General features: G+C 40.3%; 1 protein-coding gene and 1 long non-coding RNA gene across 4 annotated transcripts in view; both read left to right on the top strand.

The window, feature by feature from the left end:
* glg1b (golgi glycoprotein 1b) overlaps positions 1–14,596 on the top strand; it is a 157,053-nt gene that overhangs the window by 33,408 nt on the left and 109,049 nt on the right. The window lies entirely within an intron of this gene.
* Positions 3,154–5,045, top strand: LOC143696925 (uncharacterized). The gene is made up of 3 exons (XR_013186085.1): positions 3,154–3,613; positions 3,744–4,233; positions 4,513–5,045. It is a non-coding gene; the product is annotated as an uncharacterized LOC143696925 (long non-coding RNA).

The following is a 14,596-nucleotide window of genomic DNA, read 5'->3' as shown; positions in this document are numbered from 1 at the left end:
TGCATGTTGCTTGCACATTTGATTAACCTGCCACTGTTTTCATACATGCAATAATTTTTTTTTTTGCTGACGTCATTTCCATTTAGCTCAAAATAAGCTCTTTAATTTAATAGTCCTAGTTAGTGTTTGTGTGTGTATCCCTCCTGCCTGCACCTGTAAGCTAATTAGTGTGTAAAACATTTTTGTGGTTGTTTTTTTGTGTGCAAAGTCTCTGTCCTCACTGGGGCCCAGCTGTTTCCCTGGACATCTGAGATCGTGTGTGGCTGTGTGGAAGAAGATTGAGACCATTTTTGGAACTGATGATCCAGTTGTCAGGTGTGTTCACTGCTTTGTCATTCCATGCTGCAGTACAATACACTAACAACATAAGAACAAGTGAATACACACACATATACCTCCACTTCTGCCTGCAGCATCTGTGCTGTCAAAGATTATGCTGACATTAATTGACATTAATTGCCACTGTTTTCATACATAGACATGCAATATTTCCTACACTATTTGTGTATCACAAATACATTTTTATGGGAAACATACAGAAAACACAGGAAAAGTGTACATACATTTATTTAACTGTATATAACCCTTGACCTGTAACCTCCCCCACCAACTCAATCTCTCTCACTTTCACACATAGGCCTACACACACACACACACACACACACACACACACACACACACACACACACACACACACACACACACACACACACACACACACACACACACACACACACACACACACACAGAGAGAGAGACAAAGGAAATGCTAATTCAAACATCACCCCACTCCCTCCATGGTGTTTTTTTTTATTCTAGACCCACATCAAACACATATAAACTCACAAAATAACTTAGAAAGAAAAGCAACGAAATCTTTTTGTACTTTAAAATAAACTCTGCAAAAGAAATCTCTCATTACAATATGAGTTTAGACTTTAGATAGGATCATTGTGCTGAAAATTAAGAAAATGTAAATCTAAAGACTTGTTTAAAGAGTAATAAAGGTAAATGTGCATTGTCCCTTATAAAATGAAATAAAGAATAAAACAAATGAGCAGTTAGATGCAATTTATACTGTACAATTAACTACTTACAGTAAACTAGTGTTTGAGATCAGGCTTAACTTGCATCCCCTGGGCAGAATCGAAGCCTGGTCTCACCCCCCCCCCCCCCCCCCATCACTCCCTCCCTTCCTCCCTGGTGCTTTAGGATTATAGATCCACATTTCCACACACAAATACTAACCTGAACTTATATAAACTGACAAAATAACTTAGAAAGAAAAGCAATGAAATCTTTTTGTAAAGCTGAGCAGAGGGACGCTGTGTCAGATTGTCTTAAAACTATGAAAATGCAATTAGTACAAGAGATGTATTGTTGTATTGTTTGTGTATCTGTGTATAAAAGTTTTGTTCTTGTTGATATTATTTTGATTATTGGTCATTTTATGCTGTGCTTTGTTGTACACTGGACCCTTTTTTTAAGGATTAATACTGGCTAGCATTAAAGGAAATATTTGGTTTTGCACTTGTCCTAATCATTTGGTAATAAGGAAAAGAAGTTTTGTATAAAGTAAATAAACAAATATTGATATGAAGGATCATTAGTGAAATACATTTTTTCTTCCGTTTACTTTGAGAGTGTTCAAAGCAGGCCGCCCGTCGCCGCTGAATACCGCAGCTAGGAATAATGGAATAGGACTCCGGTTCTATTTTGTGGGTTTCTGGAACCCGGGGCCATGATTGAGAGGGACGGCCGGGGGCATTCGTACGCCGCTAGAGGTGAAATTCTTGGACCGGCGCAAGACGGACGAGAGCGAAAGCATTTGCCAAGAATGTTTTCATTAATCAAGAACGAAAGTCGGAGGTTCGAAGACGATCAGATACCGTCGTAGTTCCGACCGTAAACGATGCCGACCCGCGATCCGGCGGCGTTATTCCCATGACCCGCCGGGCAGCGTGCGGGAAACCACGAGTCTTTGGGTTCCGGGGGGAGTATGGTTGCAAAGCTGAAACTTAAAGGAATTGACGGAAGGGCACCACCAGGAGTGGAGCCTGCGGCTTAATTTGACTCAACACGGGAAAGCTCACCCGGCCCGGACACGGAAAGGATTGACAGATTGATAGCTCTTTCTCGATTCTGTGGGTGGTGGTGCATGGCCGTTCTTAGTTGGTGGAGCGATTTGTCTGGTTCATTCCGATAACGAACGAGACTCCGGCATGCTAACTAGTTACGCGGCCCCGAGCGGTCGGCGTCCAACTTCTTAGAGGGACAAGTGGCGTTCAGCCACGCGAGATGGAGCAATAACAGGTCTGTGATGCCCTTAGATGTCCGGGGCTGCACGCGCGCCACAATGGGCGGATCAGCGTGTGCCTACCCTGCGCCGAGAGGCTACAGGCTCTCTCTCTTTCACTTATTGTGTGAGCTTTGCTACCAAATAAAACAGTGAAATGTGCAAAAATTCATTTGTTATTTCTGCTTAACAACATTTCTAAAAGGTTAAATTACAACAACCAAAAAGCAAAGATAACTATATACAATAATAATTTCCCTTAAACAATTGTTTGATTTTATTCTTTCTTTTCATATTGACTTCACGTTTTTTAAATATATTTGCAACATAACCAGTATATATCCACTATAGTTAAACTTACTAAGCTATGCATTATGGGAACTGAAGTTTTTTCTTTCTACGTGAACAGTAGCGCGGTACAATGTATTGTATGAGGTCGACTCTGTGTAACTTAACAAACACATCATGTAACTATAAACTGATAATTATCTGATAGGCTGGCTTTAACAAGCATGTCTTTCTCTCTCTTTATGACCAAGAAGCTCAACAAAGAACTGATGCAGAAATGTTTTTTTTTTTTTCACTCCTTTTGTATCTATTAAACGGAAATTGCAGGTGAGTTCAACATTACTATTTTATTTCTCAGGTACCATGGTTATGGCAAAGTTGGAGGCGGTCGTCATGCTCAAGCACCTTCAGCGGCCTGGTGTCGACCAACATGAACGTAAGTGTATTTTAGTAACCTTTTTTATGCTAGTACTATTTATGCATAGCTGTATGATTTTTATTTTTTTACACTCAATAAAAGTACACAAATGTGCACGTTGTCCTTTTGTTATTTTCATTCTAATGTTGCCCTGTGTTCTAGATGATGGTGACGCCAGGACGGCCTTCGAGCTCAGCACAACGGCCACCACCAGGGTCTGGACACTTCCATGCTCCGTAAAGCCATCTGGAACTACATGCGGTCAGGCTGGCTCTTAATGTTGTGTCCGGGGGCTGGAGTGCCACCAGTTCTCAGCCAATCGGAGTAACGAAAATCGCAAAATCAGTCATCGCTCCATTGGCAGAGCATAATATCTGTGCCACCTGTGTTCAGTTATAGTGTGTCGCGTTTGTATATAGTGTTTTTATATAGTTCTTTCGTGTTTCCTGATGAACACAGCGACGCGAAGCCTGTGATCCAACCATTTCCACTTCACCCCTTCATCGGGCTCCTGGATGCAGGCTCCCACAGAGACCAAGGAAAACAGGCTGAACATGAGCAGAAAAACAGGACGAAGTGGTGTCAGCTGGGCTTGTGGATACAGAGGCCCTGTGAGTCTCCAGAGGACAGCCATGTCACAGCCCAGATCGAAGCGCCTCCGTGGAGAGACATGTGATGTGTGTGTTTTTATATATATATAATTTTTTTTAATTTTATTTTTTTTATATACAATATGTGCAGATATGATCTGGGGCTTGTGAAGATGCCACAATTCTGCGGCCCACGGGGAGTTCCTCTTCACTGGAGCGGTGCGATTTGGAGAGCCGTGGCTGGGAGCCAGCCAGGTATGATCTGATCACACTGTCACACTCTTGTACTAATCATATTTTCAGACTGCTGCAGTTGGACAGACAGCCCCCCGTCTTCAGCGCTTCTGGCTTGATTTGACCTGCTGAGATGTTGGACCAGAGGAGGACAGACATGCTTTAAGGACACACGCAACCGGTTAAGGTCACACACGCACACACACACACACACACACCTGCACAACGTATGTTTTGGCTGTACATGGCTGTTTCTGAGTTCTTCCAGAAGAAAGGGCCCAAAGCCCTGTGCTGCCCAGCGGCCCAGCAGTTTCGGAGTCTGGCACAAGTGAGGATGAAGAAGAGCAGCTTGGGGAGGAAAGTGAAGACGAACACACGGACGTCTCTCAGTACGGAAGCGCAACCAGGTATGGCACCTGAATCTTTAAGATTGAAGTGCACCTTAAATTATACTTTGACTTCTTTCATGTTTTTAAGACATTTAAAAATATTTGCTTAAGACCGTGCATTATCTGGCAAAGGTGAGGATGAAGATGAGCAGCTTGGGTTCCAGGCGACTGGAGGGTGTCTACAGGAATAACATTTATAATGTGGTGAGATTCCTTGATTCAAAACAGTGACTGATTCACTTAATCATTTTAATTATAATTTAATAATAAAAAAATGTTGTTGCAAATTAAAAACAGGAACCAGGGAGATGGCTTCGACTTGGACTTGACGTACTAACCAGGTTCTGGAACTCTCCGAGGAGCTGAGCAGTGGGACGCTGTCACATTGTGACAGTTTTGAGCTAATGAAGCAGATGATGGGGACATGGATATCAGCGTGGAATAAATATTTAATATTGAAAGTGCAAAGATTTTTAAATGTCTTTTAAACAAGCACACGGACGTCTCCCAGGGTGTAGACATGGACTGCAGCAGTTGAACAGACCGCCACGTCTTCAGTGCTATTACTCATTACACTTCTTCTTTGTTTTTCATAGTCTCTGCGAGTTCATCAGTTTTGTTCTTACGCACTGTATATAAATCTATTGTCTGTATTATAACATAATGTGTATATACTTTGCTTTATTAAAAAAATAAAGTTGTCCTCCAAAGAGGGGGGGGGGGGGTGGTGGGCCAATAAAAATAAAAAAGTGTTGTTCTTGTTGACATTATTTTATTTATTGTTCATTGTCCTTTGTTGTATATAAAAAAAAATAAAATGTCCCTTAATCCATTGTTTAATTGCATTCTTTTCATTAATTTATTCCAAAAAAGATATAATTGACATCCTTCTAAAAAGTGTTAAGGTCTTGTACGAAACATCTAAAAAGATTTGAAAGCATAACATCACATTGAAAAAAGATATTATGTATAATTAAGAAGACACAATATGCAAATGTCATAAGCTTGTATAACCCTGTCGTGGACATATAAATTACTGTTAAATATGTTTTCATTGCATTATTAAGATACAAATGATATTTTCTGAAAGGTAAGATGTCCCTTTCCTAAACAGGGTTATTTGTTTGCTTTAAAATTATAAAACAGTGAGATATGCAGTGAGCGATACAGTGAGATATGCAGTGAGATATGCAGTGAGAGATGCAGTGAGCGATACAGTGAGATATGCAGTGAGATATGCAGTGAGCGATACAGTGAGCGATACAGTGAGATATGCAGTGAGCGATACAGTGAGCGATACAGTGAGATATGCAGTGAGAGATGCAGTGAGCGATACAGTGAGATATGCAGTGAGATATGCAGTGAGAGATGCAGTGAGCGATACAGTGAGATATGCAGTGAGCGATACAGTGAGAGATGCAGTGAGCGATACAGTGAGATATGCAGTGAGATATGCAGTGAGCGATACAGTGAGATATGCAGTGAGCGATACAGTGAGATATGCAGTGAGATATGCAGTGAGCGATACAGTGAGATATGCAGTGAGATATGCAGTGAGCGATACAGTGAGATATGCAGTGAGATATGCAGTGATAGATGCAGTGAGAGATGCAGTGTTCATTACAAATGAAAAAGGTACTCACCTTCTCCCTAAACACATACAATCTGCTCCCAAACGTTTTATACACTTAATTTAATACACCACGCCGTCTAATATACTTTTCAGAAAAATCAGCAATCAGTGATTCAGGAAGAAATATGGCCTGATGTGTAAGTGATTTTTTGGCCCTCTGAACTAAATTTCCCATAACTCAGTGCCCGGACTCAGCGCATTCACCTGTGCATCATTACCTTGTTTAACTCACACTCACTCACTGCGAAGTCTTGCCTTATTTTATGCTGCATTTCTGAGCATTTTGATATTTGTCTCTTGTTTTTTTGGATTGTTTGCTGGATACCCTTGTTGCCTCTGGCTCTTGCCTGTTTTGTTTGCCTGATTATTGGACTGCCTTCCTGTGTTTGACTTTTGCCTGTGATTTGGATTACGTGCTTGGATTTCCCTTCTAAAGATCACATTTGGATTTAACATGAGGTAAGTTCACCATTTTGATTGGGCTATTTATAAAGAAATTAAATAATTACACTGTCACAATTCAGAGTTTCAAAGTGGCTACTCTAGTAAATTAAGTTTCTTAAATATATTTTTTCTGCCAGTTAAAATAATTTATTGTTCATTAAAACAAAGTCCAATCAGAGTGTGTTTCACATCATTGGAAAGCTTATGTTTTGCACTTTCACATGAGCCCAAGCACACTATTGTACGTTGTTCACGGCCCGAGAGAACTGGGCTCAAGTGAGGCCTGGTCGAGGTCAGGCAAACTTTGTGGTGAATGTTTTCATCCAAACATATTTTTATTTCACCCAAATATGGGTCTTTTTTCATGTGTTTTATATCAAAAGAAAGCTTAACACTTGTAGTTTACAGAGATGTGAATGACTTTATTCTATCTTGTTCAGAAATGAAAGAGTAGCCTGTTTAGGGGGCCTTTGCACAGCTAAATTTAATTGAGTACAGGTTTAAAATAATCCCCTGGGGAGAATTTTATCCTGGACTCCATTAAAACATGTTGGCTTGAGTGGCCTGTATGAATCTATTTATTGTTCATTAATACAAAGTCCAATCAGAGTGTGTTTCACATCATTGGAAAGCTTATGTTTTGCACTTTCACATGAGCCCAAGCACACTATTGTACGTTGTTCACGGCCCGAGAGAACTGTGGTCAAGTGAGGCCTTGTCCGGGTCAGACAACGCATTGTTTACTCATAGAAAAGTATTTTTAGTTAAGTCAAATATGGGTCTTTTTTCATGTGTTTTATATCAAAAGAAAGCTTAACACTTGTAGTTTACAGAGATGTGAATGACTTTATTCTATCTTGTTCAGAAATGAAAGAGTAGCCTGTTTAGGGGGCCTTTGCACAGCTAAATTTAATTGAGTACAGGTTTAAAATAATCCCCTGGGGAGAATTTTATCCTGGACTCCATTAAAACATGTTGGCTTGAGTGGCCTGTATGAATCTATTTATTGTTCATTAATACAAAGTCCAATCAGAGTGTGTTTCACATCATTGGAAAGCTTATGTTTTGCACTTTCACATGAGCTAAGGCCCACTAGTGTGCGTTGTTCACAGGCCGAAATAACAGGGGTTAGCTGTGGCCTTGTCCGGGTCAGACAACGCATTGTTTACTCATAGAAAAGTATTTTTAGTTAAGTCAAATTTGGTCTTTTTTTCATGTGTTTTGTATCAAATTAAAGCTTATAATTTGTAGTTTGCAAATATATGAATGGCTTTGCTGTATCATGTTCACACAGTGAAAGACAACAGGTACAGTTGAGCCTGTTTCAGGGCTGAGGCTAGTGAATGGCTTCAGATGTTTGTGAAAGCGGCCTGTACGATTTAATTTATTGTTCATTAATACAAAGTCCAATCAGAGTGTGTTTCACATCATTGGAAAGCTTATGTTTTGCACTTTCACATGAGCCCAAGCACACTATTGTACGTTGTTCACGGCCCGAGAGAACTGTGGTCAAGTGAGGCCTGGTCGAGGTCAGGCAAACTTTGTGGTGAATGTTTTCATCCAAACATATTTTTATTTCACCCAAATATGGGTCTTTTTTCATGTGTTTTATATCAAAAGAAAGCTTAACACTTGTAGTTTACAGAGATGTGAATGACTTTATTCTATCTTGTTCAGAAATGAAAGAGTAGCCTGTTTAGGGGGCCTTTGCACAGCTAAATTTAATTGAGTACAGGTTTAAAATAATCCCCTGGGGAGAATTTTATCCTCGACTCCATTAAAACATGTTGGCTTGAGTGGCCTGTATGAATCTATTTATTGTTCATTAATACAAAGTCCAATCAGAGTGTGTTTCACATCATTGGAAAGCTTATGTTTTGCACTTTCACATGAGCCCAAGCACACTATTGTACGTTGTTCACGGCCCGAGAGAACTGTGGTCAAGTGAGGCCTGGTCGAGGTCAGGCAAACTTTGTGGTGAATGTTTTCATCCAAACATATTTTTATTTCACCCAAATATGGGTCTTTTTTCATGTGTTTTATATCAAAAGAAAGCTTAACACTTGTAGTTTACAGAGATGTGAATGACTTTATTGTGTCTTGTTCAGAAAGGAAAAGAGAAGGGTTTTAGTAGGGCCGGTTTAAGTGCACCGGGGCCAGAGAATCACTGCAGATGTGTGGAAAAGCTGCCCGCACTAATCTATTTATTGTTCATTAATACAAAGTCCAATCAGAGAGTGTTTCATATCTTTGGAAAGCCTGTGTTTTGCACTTTCACATGAGCCAAAGCTCACAATTGTACGTTGTTCACGGCCCGAGATGACCGGGGTCAAATTGGTGTCGATTAAGGCCCCTCGGCTGGATCGTCACTGCACAAAAACGGCTCTACGAATTTATTTATTGTTTATGAAATCAAAGTCCAATCAGATCGAGCCTTACATCATTGGAAAGCTTATGTTTTGCACTTTCACATGAGCCCAAGCACACTATTGTACGTTGTTCACGGCCCGAGAGAACTGTGGTCAAGTGAGGCCTGGTCGAGGTCAGGCAAACTTTGTGGTGAATGTATTCATCCAAACATATTTTTATTTCACCCAAATATGGGTCTTTTTTCATGTGTGTTATATCAAAAGAAAGCTTAACACTTGTAGTTTACAGAGATGTGAATGACTTTATTGTGTCTTGTTCAGAAAGGAAAAGAGAAGGGTTTTAGTAGGGCCGGTTTAAGTGCACCGGGGCCAGAGAATCACTGCAGATGTGTGGAAAAGCTGCCCGCACTAATCTATTTATTGTTCATTAATACAAAGTCCAATCAGAGAGTGTTTCATATCTTTGGAAAGCCTGTGTTTTGCACTTTCACATGAGCCAAAGCTCACAATTGTACGTTGTTCACGGCCCGAGATGACCGGGGTCAAATTGGTGTCGATTAAGGCCCCTCGGCTGGATCGTCACTGCACAAAAACGGCTCTACGAATTTATTTATTGTTTATGAAATCAAAGTCCAATCAGATCGAGCCTTACATCATTGGAAAGCTTATGTTTTGCACTTTCACATGAGCCCAAGCACACTATTGTACGTTGTTCACGGCCCGAGAGAACTGGGCTCAAGTGAGGCCTGGTCGAGGTCAGGCAAACTTTGTGGTGAATGTTTTCGTCCAAACATATTTTTATTTCACCCAAATATGGGTCTTTTTTCATGTGTTTTATATCAAAAGAAAGCTTAACACTTGTAGTTTACAGAGATGTGAATGACTTTATTCTATCTTGTTCAGAAATGAAAGAGTAGCCTGTTTAGGGGGCCTTTGCACAGCTAAATTTAATTGAGTACAGGTTTAAAATAATCCCCTGGGGAGAATTTTATCCTGGACTCCATTAAAACATGTTGGCTTGAGTGGCCTGTATGAATCTATTTATTGTTCATTAATACAAAGTCCAATCAGAGTGTGTTTCACATCATTGGAAAGCTTATGTTTTGCACTTTCACATGAGCCCAAGCACACTATTGTACGTTGTTCACGGACCGAGAGAACTGTGGTCAAGTGAGGCCTTGTCCGGGTCAGACAACGCATTGTTTACTCATAGAAAAGTATTTTTAGTTAAGTCAAATTTGGTCTTTTTTTCATGTGTTTTGTATCAAATTAAAGCTTATAATTTGTAGTTTGCAAATATATGAATGGCTTTGCTGTATCATGTTCACACAGTGAAAGACAACAGGTACAGTTGAGCCTGTTTCAGGGCTGAGGCTAGTGAATGGCTTCAGATGTTTGTGAAAGCGGCCTGTACGATTTAATTTATTGTTCATTAATACAAAGTCCAATCAGAGTGTGTTTCACATCATTGGAAAGCTTATGTTTTGCACTTTCACATGAGCCCAAGCACACTATTGTACGTTGTTCACGGCCCGAGAGAACTGTGGTCAAGTGAGGCCTGGTCGAGGTCAGGCAAACTTTGTGGTGAATGTTTTCATCCAAACATATTTATATTTCACCCAAATATGGGTCTTTTTTCATGTGTTTTATATCAAAAGAAAGCTTAACACTTGTAGTTTACAGAGATGTGAATGACTTTATTGTGTCTTGTTCAGAAAGGAAAAGAGAAGGGTTTTAGTAGGGCCGGTTTAAGTGCACCGGGGCCAGAGAATCACTGCAGATGTGTGGAAAAGCTGCCCGCACTAATCTATTTATTGTTCATTAATACAAAGTCCAATCAGAGAGTGTTTCATATCTTTGGAAAGCCTGTGTTTTGCACTTTCACATGAGCCAAAGCTCACAATTGTACGTTGTTCACGGCCCGAGATGACCGGGGTCAAATTGGTGTCGATTAAGGCCCCTCGGCTGGATCGTCACTGCACAAAAACGGCTCTACGAATTTATTTATTGTTTATGAAATCAAAGTCCAATCAGATCGAGCCTTACATCATTGGAAAGCTTATGTTTTGCACTTTCACATGAGCCCAAGCACACTATTGTACGTTGTTCACGGCCCGAGAGAACTGGGCTCAAGTGAGGCCTGGTCGAGGTCAGGCAAACTTTGTGGTGAATGTTTTCATCCAAACATATTTTTATTTCACCCAAATATGGGTCTTTTTTCATGTGTTTTATATCAAAAGAAAGCTTAACACTTGTAGTTTACAGAGATGTGAATGACTTTATTCTATCTTGTTCAGAAATGAAAGAGTAGCCTGTTTAGGGGGCCTTTGCACAGCTAAATTTAATTGAGTACAGGTTTAAAATAATCCCCTGGGGAGAATTTTATCCTGGACTCCATTAAAACATGTTGGCTTGAGTGGCCTGTATGAATCTATTTATTGTTCATTAATACAAAGTCCAATCAGAGTGTGTTTCACATCATTGGAAAGCTTATGTTTTGCACTTTCACATGAGCCCAAGCACACTATTGTACGTTGTTCACGGCCCGAGAGAACTGTGGTCAAGTGAGGCCTGGTCGAGGTCAGACAAACTTTGTGGTGAATGTTTTCATCCAAACATATTTATATTTCACCCAAATATGGGTCTTTTTTCATGTGTTTTATATCAAAAGAAAGCTTAACACTTGTAGTTTACAGAGATGTGAATGACTTTATTGTGTCTTGTTCAGAAAGGAAAAGAGAAGGGTTTTAGTAGGGCCGGTTTAAGTGCACCGGGGCCAGAGAATCACTGCAGATGTGTGGAAAAGCTGCCCGCACTAATCTATTTATTGTTCATTAATACAAAGTCCAATCAGAGAGTGTTTCATATCTTTGGAAAGCCTGTGTTTTGCACTTTCACATGAGCCAAAGCTCACAATTGTACGTTGTTCACGGCCCGAGATGACCGGGGTCAAATTGGTGTCGATTAAGGCCCCTCGGCTGGATCGTCACTGCACAAAAACGGCTCTACGAATTTATTTATTGTTTATGAAATCAAAGTCCAATCAGATCGAGCCTTACATCATTGGAAAGCTTATGTTTTGCACTTTCACATGAGCCCAAGCACACTATTGTACGTTGTTCACGGCCCGAGAGAACTGTGGTCAAGTGAGGCCTGGTCGAGGTCAGGCAAACTTTGTGGTGAATGTTTTCGTCCAAACATATTTTTATTTCACCCAAATATGGGTCTTTTTTCATGTGTTTTATATCAAAAGAAAGCTTAACACTTGTAGTTTACAGAGATGTGAATGACTTTATTGTGTCTTGTTCAGAAAGGAAAAGAGAAGGGTTTTAGTAGGGCCGGTTTAAGTGCACCGGGGCCAGAGAATCACTGCAGATGTGTGGAAAAGCTGCCCGCACTAATCTATTTATTGTTCATTAATACAAAGTCCAATCAGAGAGTGTTTCATATCTTTGGAAAGCCTGTGTTTTGCACTTTCACATGAGCCAAAGCTCACAATTGTACGTTGTTCACGGCCCGAGATGACCGGGGTCAAATTGGTGTCGATTAAGGCCCCTCGGCTGGATCGTCACTGCACAAAAACGGCTCTACGAATTTATTTATTGTTTATGAAATCAAAGTCCAATCAGATCGAGCCTTACATCATTGGAAAGCTTATGTTTTGCACTTTCACATGAGCCCAAGCACACTATTGTACGTTGTTCACGGCCCGAGAGAACTGGGCTCAAGTGAGGCCTGGTCGAGGTCAGGCAAACTTTGTGGTGAATGTATTCATCCAAACATATTTTTATTTCACCCAAATATGGGTCTTTTTTCATGTGTGTTATATCAAGAGAAAGCTTAACACTTGTAGTTTACAGAGATGTGAATGACTTTATTGTGTCTTGTTCAGAAAGGAAAAGAGAAGGGTTTTAGTAGGGCCGGTTTAAGTGCACCGGGGCCAGAGAATCACTGCAGATGTGTGGAAAAGCTGCCCGCACTAATCTATTTATTGTTCATTAATACAAAGTCCAATCAGAGAGTGTTTCATATCTTTGGAAAGCCTGTGTTTTGCACTTTCACATGAGCCAAAGCTCACAATTGTACGTTGTTCACGGCCCGAGATGACCGGGGTCAAATTGGTGTCGATTAAGGCCCCTCGGCTGGATCGTCACTGCACAAAAACGGCTCTACGAATTTATTTATTGTTTATGAAATCAAAGTCCAATCAGATCGAGCCTTACATCATTGGAAAGCTTATGTTTTGCACTTTCACATGAGCCCAAGCACACTATTGTACGTTGTTCACGGCCCGAGAGAACTGGGCTCAAGTGAGGCCTGGTCGAGGTCAGGCAAACTTTGTGGTGAATGTTTTCATCCAAACATATTTTTATTTCACCCAAATATGGGTCTTTTTTCATGTGTTTTATATCAAAAGAAAGCTTAACACTTGTAGTTTACAGATATGTGAATGACTTTATTCTATCTTGTTCAGAAATGAAAGAGTAGCCTGTTTAGGGGGCCTTTGCACAGCTAAATTTAATTGAGTACAGGTTTAAAATAATCCCCTGGGGAGAATTTTATCCTGGACTCCATTAAAACATGTTGGCTTGAGTGGCCTGTATGAATCTATTTATTGTTCATTAATACAAAGTCCAATCAGAGTGTGTTTCACATCATTGGAAAGCTTATGTTTTGCACTTTCACATGAGCCCAAGCACACTATTGTACGTTGTTCACGGCCCGAGAGAACTGTGGTCAAGTGAGGCCTGGTCGAGGTCAGACAAACTTTGTGGTGAATGTTTTCATCCAAACATATTTATATTTCACCCAAATATGGGTATTTTTTCATGTGTTTTATATCAAAAGAAAGCTTAACACTTGTAGTTTACAGAGATGTGAATGACTTTATTGTGTCTTGTTCAGAAAGGAAAAGAGAAGGGTTTTAGTAGGGCCGGTTTAAGTGCACCGGGGCCAGAGAATCACTGCAGATGTGTGGAAAAGCTGCCCGCACTAATCTATTTATTGTTCATTAATACAAAGTCCAATCAGAGAGTGTTTCATATCTTTGGAAAGCCTGTGTTTTGCACTTTCACATGAGCCAAAGCTCACAATTGTACGTTGTTCACGGCCCGAGATGACCGGGGTCAAATTGGTGTCGATTAAGGCCCCTCGGCTGGATCGTCACTGCACAAAAACGGCTCTACGAATTTATTTATTGTTTATGAAATCAAAGTCCAATCAGATCGAGCCTTACATCATTGGAAAGCTTATGTTTTGCACTTTCACATGAGCCCAAGCACACTATTGTACGTTGTTCACGGCCCGAGAGAACTGGGCTCAAGTGAGGCCTGGTCGAGGTCAGGCAAACTTTGTGGTGAATGTTTTCGTCCAAACATATTTTTATTTCACCCAAATATGGGTCTTTTTTCATGTGTTTTATATCAAAAGAAAGCTTAACACTTGTAGTTTACAGAGATGTGAATGACTTTATTCTATCTTGTTCAGAAATGAAAGAGTAGCCTGTTTAGGGGGCCTTTGCACAGCTAAATTTAATTGAGTACAGGTTTAAAATAATCCCCTGGGGAGAATTTTATCCTGGACTCCATTAAAACATGTTGGCTTGAGTGGCCTGTATGAATCTATTTATTGTTCATTAATACAAAGTCCAATCAGAGTGTGTTTCACATCATTGGAAAGCTTATGTTTTGCACTTTCACATGAGCCCAAGCACACTATTGTACGTTGTTCACGGACCGAGAGAACTGTGGTCAAGTGAGGCCTTGTCCGGGTCAGACAACGCATTGTTTACTCATAGAAAAGTATTTTTAGTTAAGTCAAATTTGGTCTTTTTTTCATGTGTTTTGTATCAAATTAAAGCTTATAATTTGTAGTTTGCAAATATATGAATGGCTTTGCTGTATCATGTTCACACAGTGAAAGACAACAGGTACAG

The sequence above is a fragment of the Siphateles boraxobius genome, unplaced genomic scaffold (assembly GCF_051911475.1).
Source record: "Siphateles boraxobius isolate OS27281-9 unplaced genomic scaffold, OSU_SipBor_1 31, whole genome shotgun sequence".
Classification (NCBI taxonomy): Eukaryota; Metazoa; Chordata; class Actinopteri; order Cypriniformes; family Leuciscidae; genus Siphateles; species Siphateles boraxobius.
This window is presented reverse-complemented; position numbering and strand designations above follow the sequence as displayed.